The 10039-nt window shown below is 36.8% G+C and overlaps 1 long non-coding RNA gene across 1 annotated transcript; it reads right to left on the bottom strand.

Annotated features, from left to right (window-relative positions):
- Window positions 1-918: 918 nt before the first annotated feature.
- Window positions 919-7722, bottom strand: LOC148184881 (uncharacterized). Its single transcript, XR_015771784.1, has 3 exons — window positions 7672-7722; window positions 2526-2636; window positions 919-1166 (listed from the first exon to the last, which is right to left on the bottom strand). It is a non-coding gene; the product is annotated as an uncharacterized LOC148184881 (long non-coding RNA).
- Between the last annotated feature and the right edge of the window lie 2317 nt (window positions 7723-10039).

Below are 10039 nucleotides of genomic sequence, written 5' to 3'. Positions count from 1 at the left end.
TGATTTCTTTTATATACCTAACATTTTCCACATATACACAGCATTATAGAAATCAGTTTTGTGAACATGCCTTTAACTAGTAGCTGTGGTTCTGTCATCTTACAACAATTTTACAACATCATTAAACCTCACTCATAGCTCAGATCTCATTAAATCACAGGCTACCTCACTGATTTAAGAATATAACAATCATTTTCCGTAAACGTAAAATGTATGAAAGAAAGGTTTTCTTCTATTCTATTAAATTTTATTATTAAAAAAAGATAATACGTTTAACAGACAGAAGTATTCTATCAAATATTTTATTGTGTCATTAAACCTTAAATATCTTCCTGCCTTCAAGAAATGAGAACAGATTAAGCATTTAGGAGACTTCATAAACAAAGCTTAAAATTCATTCAGCAATTAAGAAACTGAAGAAAGAGCTTTTTCATATATTTTTCCCACGGGTTCTTTTTTTTTCTTGCACCCATTTACTGCTGAAATAATAGGACTCATTTTAAATGTATATAAATGGAAACAAACCTAATGTGGGCTTTACTGTGTAGGCTAGGATTCTTTCACAGATATTATTGTCATTCGTTATCCAAAGGCCAACACTGAAAAAAGCAGCTCTGGCTGTGAAGAACAGGAAACTGGAACAGCAAAGCGCAATTACACCTACAACTGTTTAATATAGTCAGAATATAGCCAGGCAATACCCCGTCAAAGTTAGCTCCAGAAAGTTACTGTGATGCATTATTTCTCATTTTATAACAGCCACTTTTGAGTGACTATAAAATTAATCAGTGCAAAGTTCAGGAGCTTTCAAAATGCGGGTCACTACTTTGTTGAGGAGATTAAGTGACTTCCAAAACTACTTTAAGTCTTTTTAATTAATTTGTCTTCTTTCTGATAGCTCCAGAAAGGGCTGTGAAGAGCAGGATGTAATTGGGGATCACCACCCAAGGCTTAAGTAAACAAATTTATTGCTAAAAGCGGTCACTTCTGACAAGCAAGCCGCCCGTCGTGGAGCTGAGCGGGTGTGAGGAGCACACGGATGCACCGGGCACGGAGCACGGGCAGGGGCTGGCGGGCGTTGGGCCCCCGCTTCTGCCTGGGACAGGACCACACGGGAGACAGACGGACATCCTTGAGCAGAAACAGTCACAACCAGGTTCCTCTAGCTAGATAAAAAGAGAAATGCCTTTTGTTGTTGTTGCTGTTGCTTTTGCAGAGGGTTTAACTGAGATAGGACAGTCTTACCCATTTTTAGGATAAGAATATTCCAGTATATTGTGAAAGACAGGAATGTTAAAAAGTGCAGTATAGGCCAGATGGTCCTAGGATGCGGTATCAACTCAGTGACTGATTGGGGAAGTCTTGATTTTGTATTCATATATGAAAATTTTGAAATCTGACTTAGGATACCTAAGTTTCATTTTGCATGAGAGCCAATGTAGCTGAGATGAAAAGGCTCCATTAAGATAGAAATTTGGGGATACAGAGAGGGGACTTGTTTGTTGGAAATATTGTTTCACCCCCGCCAAGAATTATTTTGGTCAAATATCTTACTCAAAATAAATGTCTTGCAAGAAGCAAAAACTGATATGATCACTGTAATAGCCCAGCTCCTATACAAAATAAAATGAAGGGACCACAACATTTCATAATGGTGTAATAGAAAGAGCTAGTGAGATGGCAGGACCTGAATGAGCTTAGGGCAGAGATAATGAATCAAGCTGGGAGTGAGGGAAGCTGGAGAACTGAACAACAAATCCAAAATGTTGTGTCTAATGCCTGATAGGCTGGTAACTAGGAACATTTATTTTGAAAGATTGCATGCTCAGGTAAAGCAGATAAACTCCAAGGAATAGAATTGGAATTGAGAAAATTAATAGAGCTCTGATTGTTTCCGTATCTGAATAAAACAGAAAAGCCAAGACTGAATATTTTGAGAATTGCAGTTGTAAAGGCAGAATAAAATTTGCAGAGATATCAGAAAGACAAACCAGTGAGTTTTCTGAGCAAATTGGCTTCCTTTAATCACTATGCAGTTCCAAAAGGAAAGGAAACAACTTTCAGAGACTATCAAACAGATGTGAAGAATTAAGCTGCAGTACTGAACAGAGATCTGGTATTTCTCTTTCAGTTAAATCAAAAGCTGAAGAGGACTTTGTATTGTATGGACAATTCTCAGGCAAACAATAATTAGAAGTTATGTATCTGAATAGAGAGATTGAGGTATTTCATTTGAAAAGACGTGTTAGAACTCAGCTGCATATTTCAGATGTATCTACTGGTTCACTGCATACTAAGTACAAGGGGATATAGACTTAAACCACTAAGATTTAACTACTATACTGTGGGGAATGGTGGCAGTTTAAATTCCAGTGATAACCAGAGGACATTCCGACAGATGCTTAGTGTATGTAATTAGTGTGGGAAGCAGACTCTTAGCAAGAGTCTTTAAAGTTTAAATCTCACAAGGGAAAGATAAAGACTTAATATGAGGGAGAAAAAATGTAGAAAAAGGAAGATCTTACCTGACAGTTTTTTGGTTGTTAATTGTAATTCTGTCCTGGCTTCCAGTGTTCATAATGAGATTTTTGGTACCATCCTGAGGCAGACTCATTTTTTATTCAGGCCTTGATTTCCTGTTGTATGATTGCATAGAGTGAGCTCTTGACAAAGGCATCATGTGGTGCCTGCAAAGTTGTGTTCCTATTCTTTTCGTGTGCTTCAGACCTCATGTATAGCATACCCCAGAAGAGAAAGCAGTCATTGTTCTATCTGAATGTAGTTTTAAGAGCACCAAAACCACTTTTACAAGTGCCTCTGATAGCAACTTTAGCTCCATCATTAAATAAATATTGTTGATTGTGATAACTGTATTACTACTGACAGAATCTTAAAACCCTTCACAAGAAAAGGACACCATACAAGACTCAAATGGCTTTCCTGTAATATTTTTTTTTATTTTTATTCTTCAGGGCAAACATCTGATAGGGAAGGATTTAGGTTTCAACTGCATTCACCTCTTTAGCTGGCTGGTAAGGGCTTATTGTCAGGAAACAACTCAGTGTCATTGCTGATGTGTTCCATCTACCGGATTCCTCAGCTCTGCCAGGCTCCATGCCCTTGCCAGTGTCCTTGGAATCTTCCTACTGGATATAATTTGAAATACTGGACTTTTTTTTTTTCTTGATACATTATTCAAGGTTAGATTTTGAGACCATTCTATGCAGATCTGTAATAGCGGATATTTGCTTGATTGTGAGTCCTGTCAATTAGCCATCTATGGTTCAAGAAGATTTGATTTAATTGAATACCATTTGTTTAGTACTCTGTAAGGATGGGAATGTGATATTAATTTACTCTACTCTGGAAGGAAAAATAGATGCTCTTTTCCATTTTTTAACTTTCATTTTCAAATAGCTTATCACAGATTTTGACCACATTGCAGAGCTGTCATTTATGAAGTCCATTGCAGCAGAGTATTTTTTTCTTCTGCTGTTTTAGCAGTACCATTTGAAGGACTTTACATATTAGTTGAGCTCAATGTGAAAGATACCATATTTTTTTAACATCAGTCTAAGTATTTACCTTTAAATAGATCTTGGAGTGAAAAACAGAAAAAAATATATAAAATAAATAAAAGGTTTGTACAAGAAGGGAATGAAGATGAGAATGAAAAGTATGACAAATAAAGATCCAGTATTTCACTTTTACTCATTCTGACTCCTAAGATCTTCATCATTGCTGTGTGGTTTTGCTGCCCTTCTGAAGTCTATCCACAGAACCTCTGCCATCTGCCACTAACCTTCTTTCCCTGAGGACCAGATTCCCAGCTGATGCAAAAAGTGAAGCCGCAATGATTCCTCTACATGCGACCTGGTTTTGATTCAGACTTTGCCTCAGGGCTGCTTTGTCTACTGTCATCACTCCTGTTGTCAGACCTGACACAGGCTGAGTTTCTCCCAGAGGCTTGGCAAGGAGTGACCTCAGACATCCTCGCAGAGTTCCATTAGCTTCAAACCAGGTTGCCCTGTAGGACCTGGTTGTAGTTGTGGGACATAAGCTGAAATCTCTTCAAGAAAAATATTTAATCTCATTATACTCTGAAATTTCATCTACAGAAGCCTCAAGGTGAAATGGAGGTTACAGTCTCACAGCAGTGCTCATTGATTGATTGTTTCACACTTCAGTAATATTACCCCTTTTCTTGACACCGCTTCCAGAAAATATGTATTATCCTACATCTTTAAAGATTTTAAAGAATGTTCCAGACAATGGCATAATGTTAACTACATCTTCAAATGGTCCTCTGATCATTCAAGAAATGTGTTTTCTCAGCAGAAATCCACCCTTTGATGCCATTAGTTCACTGTAAACTGATAGACCCAAGGTTATATCAATTTTTTTAGCAAAATTACCGTTCTTCCTGTGAAATTTGCATCAATGGATGCATCTCCTAATATATGTTTTTTGATACTGGTTTGTAAATACTGCTCTCTATAAATAGCATCTTCAAATATCTGTAAAGAGGAACTAACATAATTTTAAATTATTTTTATTTCATTGCTTTTTCATGCTGTCCCTCTAACTTTAGTTCTTCTCTTCCCATCCTGTTTTAAATTCTCCAAGCTGGGGTAGGAAATAAAGCCCCTTCCATAGGTCTCCTATTTGTTGGTTTCTGACTCAGATTATGAAGGTCTTCCCTTTCCCCTGAAGGGGAGGGGGAAAGGGATACAACAGATGGTTCTCTCTTTTTGTCTACTTATTTGGTGAGGTCTGCATTTTCTTTTTGGAACATCCTTTCTGATGAGTTAGAAAAAAAAAAGCCTTATCTCTGCAGTATGTTTTACTTTCTGAAGTGGGTTTTCTCTGACAACCCCAGCTGTAGCACTCGTACCACTTTTCTCCTTACTCGGTTTTTAAAAGAGAGAAATTTTTTTGTGAAGTCAGCTTGGCAGCAGTGCTTATTCACTCTTTCTTCATTTGCTGGCCATTTCTCATTACCTGTCTCTTTCTACAATGTGATGAAGGCATACACAGCACCCTATTTTAGTCCAGACATTGCAGAACTAATAAAAAAAATACATCATTAGGCTGGAAAAATTCTAATAGGAGCTTTCATTAACAAGCAAATGAGACAAGACACGGGATTCATGAATAAAAACCAAGATGCAATACAAAAAAATTAACAATGCAGAATCATTACCTTCAGTCCCTCAATTTCATAAACAGGCATTTGCTTAGTTCTGTTTGCAAAAAGGATGAGCATATAGCAAGAATAGTAATGTTTATCCCTTATTTTCATATTTCAATAACCAATGATATTGCATCTGTATGCTACCAGATAACTCACAATACAAATTTTATCCAGAGTGAGGGCAGGGAAGGGCAGGAAGGAAGGTTTGCTGGCATTTCTTCAAATGAGTACTGAAGCATACAATACAGTGTTTAAAACCTTTTATTTTCAGGCATGTAGGAGAAGAGATAATGCATTGGAACTTATTCCAGGAGAAAGCTTGAGGCTTCAAAGTCAGCAAAGCAGCATCTTTTGAGCAAAACTGACCATACAGAATGAGTTTAAATTGGCTTCTTACTTTGCTTCATGGGATTTTCTTTTGATCCCATACCACAGGACCTAAAGACAGATTTATTCTATGATCACACTGGAGCCTAAATCCATTGACTAGTAAAGAGTTTGCAGGGATGCTCCCTGATCCAAGTAAGCCCTAATCTCTTGAGAATAACATAAAGAATTAATTTTCTGGATTTTTTTCAGGGGAGAACTCTTACAAATTATCCTAGAAAGATTGCCTTCTGGTTGTGCTGAGACATTTCCCATGCAAACCATTTATTATATTTTTTTGTTCAATATACTTTGCTTCCTTCCTTCCTACCAACAAGTACCCAGGGACCAACTGAATGTGCAATAAAAATCTTCATCTTCTTATTTTTTTTATTTGATTTTACTCAATGAAATATTATTGACAAGTCACCTTCTTTTGAAGAGAAATTTATATAAAGTTTTGAAAGCAACCTGCTATCCAGCAGAATAGCAAACTGTGAAAGAGTTGCAGCAATGTTTTTGCTAAAAAATAATAAGACATTATTGGTATAACATTCCAGTGGCTTAGTGAGAGAAAGTAAAAAAATCCTGTATCAATTATAACAAAAAGGAAAAAAATACCAAATATTTTAATCACTACTAATTTAAAAGTTATTGTGCTTTCTGGAAAAGTAGCTCAGAGAAAGCTGATTTACAGAAGTGCTCTTGAACTCTTACTGCTGTGTCTTCCTGTTCTTCAATTTGGTCTTTAATATGTTTCAGGCACAAGAGATAGTCTTTCTTGCAGAGGTGATCTTCAGGGACTGTTTTTCAGCATGTTTTTATTTTTCACCTAAGAATAGCCAGACACTGTTTAAGGAGTAAAGGACCATCAACAGGACACGACATACTTTTGACATTACTCAGTGTATGAAGTGCAGAAATTGCACTCCTTATAAATGCCACTCAGTTTTTGATGAAGTGAAGGTAGGTTCTTTTCTCAAGTAATAACGTTCTAGATGTTTTCCATCAGAAATTATTTTCTGTTTTGAAAGTTGTTTTAATTGATAAAACATTTAATTGGTAAAACTACTCCACCCACTAATTTTGCCTTCCTTTGTTCAGTTTTCTACTTCTACCACCTTTCCTTTTGAAAGCCGGTATTTCTGATTGTAGTTTTTCTTATTTATCTGTTATCTTACTTGCTTTAGATTGAATGCCTATCTCTTCATTCCAGAAAAGTTCCTGCCTGAAACAACTACACACACAAAAGGAGGAGGAAATTTATTATGGGAACTTGGAATACTTCCATCATAATCAGAATAGGGATTCCCACCTCTTCTGTTAAAACGAAATTACCTCACCACAGACAATATGCCTCATTTTTGTCTAGCTTGCTATCTATGCCTTTTTAAATTTTAATAAAATATCCCTAAGTAGGTTATTTTTATTAGCTTGAATTTTTTTTTTACTTTATTTATTCAAAAATCTCTGAGTATGTTATTTTTATTACCTTGCGGATGCTTTTTGCTGTATTTACTATGGATTTTAAATTTTCTTTTCAACATTAAGGTGCATCACAGTACAGAAGCAGGCTTTGTTATAGGCATGCACAAGTTTATTGACAGTTCAGGATCAGGGCTGTTCTCATCTTGATTCGGCAGGGTGGGTGCCTTTTATTATATTTATGATATTATAAAAAGTAGTATTTTCTCAGCTTATTATGCAACCCACTCAATAGCTCAGAGACAAGAAAGGAGCTCAGCCTAAATGTTTCTGAACACTCTGAGCCTCTGCCCCCAGCATTTTGTGGGATACTTATTTGTGTCTCTGCTCTGATCCGTTTGTGTGACCTCACGTAAGGTCAGCAATCTCTAAGGTGAGGGATTTCTGGTAATACCAAGGAGCTTCAGAGACTTGAGGAAAAAAAACAAAAACAAAATCGTATCTGAGATAGTGTTGTTCACATAAAAAATGCCACAGTCATCTGATAACTGATATTTTCTTTTTTCTTCGCTTCAGGCTGCACGGTGCAAGGAAACAAATGAAGTTCTTCTCCATGAAAATTGGACCCAAATACCTGTAGCCTTTTCCAAAAATTACCCTGCTACAAGCCTTCCCCAACTACTTACATTTGCAGTTGTGCAATGTCCTCTCCTCAGAAGGTCAGCTTCAGCTCCCACTCCTAGGGGAGTTATTCTTGTCACATGAATGCTTATGCTTTGCTAACTTTTGTACTGACTGTTGAAAGGCAATTTGCAGGCAGTGCAAAACAAAGCTCTGATTAACACAGTTGTTATGATTTGAGCCAAGAAGGCCTGCTGGAAATTTTCCCCTTTCATTTTTGTTCACTTTTGGACTGTGTCCTTAGGAAAAGCAAGCACCATTTCCAGTGAGTTTAGATGATACCTATATTTAACACTTCTGTCAAACTGCTATATTGAGATCCCGACTCACTTTAACTGTTTATGTAAGACAAATTATTGGATGCTAGCTGCAAGATAATGGGCCCTTTAAACAGACTAAAGCAATGCCCTCTGATTTTACTAAATAAAAACCCTGTAAAGCAGTGTCAATTAACTGGCTCTAAATGTCTTTTCTAAATCTTTCCATGCACAACCACATCTGTAATGTGCCTCATAAAAAATTATGAGGATCAAGAGAAACTGATGAAAATTTTAAAACCCCCATTCTTTTATAAGAATTTTTCCTAAGAAAATGTCATTTATCTCCTTTCCAGAAATAGAAAGGAAAATACTAGCCCCAGTCGTCAATAATGGTAGCAATCCAGCTCACTTGACACTTCCTTAATTTTGAATATGGTGAAAAGAGAATATAGGAAAGAAAATTGATTAACTTCATGAGAAGAGGCCTGAAATATTATGTAGAGGTGTCAGTATCAATGTGTTACAGCTGCCATGTAGAACTCTGGGCTAACAGATTATATCTAAAGATACTGGGTCAGCAGTGGGCTTCCAAAGTGAGATTCATGCTCTTTTCTGGATTCTCAAGGAGTGGTCCGTGGAGATCTTGAAGCTTCACCTTTGATGAAACTAAACTGGAAGAGGAGCTCCAGGAGAATGGCTGGTACACTCACTCTATCAACCAATGGTCACTCAATCCATCAGGCCAAAGCAGAATTAGTCTGAAGTAAAGAAAGAAAAAACAACAAAAAGCTCCCCCCCACAAAAAAAAACCCAAAACAAACGAACGACCCCGCTCCCCCGCAAAAAATCCAACTCTCCAGAATTTCACTGCCGGTTGTTTTCCTTACAGATGGTGTAATCCATGCCTAAACAGTGAACAAACATTTTCTTTCATCATGCATGATGCCAAAATTGAATTAAAAAAGAAATTAATAAAAATGAATAACAGCCTTAAGTCTAAATAAAAAAGTTTGACTGCCCATGATGACCATAAAAAAATGAGATTTCTGCACATCCTCTGCATGTGCATTATTCAGGTAAACACTATGCTTGAGCATCAACAAATGGGATTTGGGTTTCCCTGGGTTTTTTTAGCTTTGACCTGGTAAAATTTAGTCATTATGGTAAGAAATAAATGCATACAAATAATCAGAAAATCTGTATATATAATGCATTTATACTTGCCCACTGATGGCCAAGAGTTGAAACATGTTCTGCCCATCAGGAATAAAGAAGAAAATCACCCACAATATTTTATACCTCAGGCAGCTTTTATTTTCAACTTTTGAACTCCTTTTTTCATTGCTACCTCTGAGGAAAACCTTGCCTCACAGCAATGGAAGGTAAAAAGGGAAGGGCAGCTTGAAACAAGAGAGGATTGCCACATCTCATCATAAGTCTGCCAAGCTGACAGCCAGAAAATATTACCAGCTAGAGAATTGTCCTTGGAGAGGTGTTTTGGTCTCCTTCACCATGAGCACAGGTGCAAGCATTGTACTAGAATGCATTAATTTAATTTAATCTTTTAATGTGTTGTATTTGTTTGAGTTCAAGTGATATCCATGGACTCAGTGTATGTCTTAAGAGCTCTCCAGTCATTTTTATGAGTGACCTGCTCATGTTACAGACATTCTTGCAAAGCATGAAATTTTCCAGACGAAACCTCAAGTGAACTGTTCCCATTATGGTTCAGTAAATGCCTCCCAGATTCTTCCAAGCAGAAGAAACCTCATTTCCTCCTTTGGAGTTCTTTACATAGTCTGTTTGCAAGTGTTTTTTCCTTTACATACCATTCAAATTTTGTTCTTCAGGTATAATTCTTAAGCCAAGTAACTTCTTTAAAAATAATGAACAACTACTTGAGAAAAATTTTCGTGTTTTCAGGGAGTTCTGGGGAAAAATTGTGTCTTTACCAAGAGGAAAATTCTGTAGGCATGTACAGTAGAGCAAAAAAAGGAAAATAGGCAAATACAAAACCAAACAAAAATAATCCAAAAGAAGCAAACAAGTCAGAAGGTAGGCAGCATTTTGTCAGGAGGCTGATATAATTAGGCTCCTTGGAAGAACACCTGCC

The sequence above is a fragment of the Pseudopodoces humilis genome, chromosome 2, assembly GCF_049639895.1.
Source record: "Pseudopodoces humilis isolate 2021_Gansu_Grassland_sample_001 chromosome 2, ASM4963989v1, whole genome shotgun sequence".
Taxonomy (NCBI): Eukaryota; Metazoa; Chordata; class Aves; order Passeriformes; family Paridae; genus Pseudopodoces; species Pseudopodoces humilis.
Note: the sequence above shows the minus strand (reverse complement) of the source record. Positions and strands in the feature narration are given on the sequence as shown.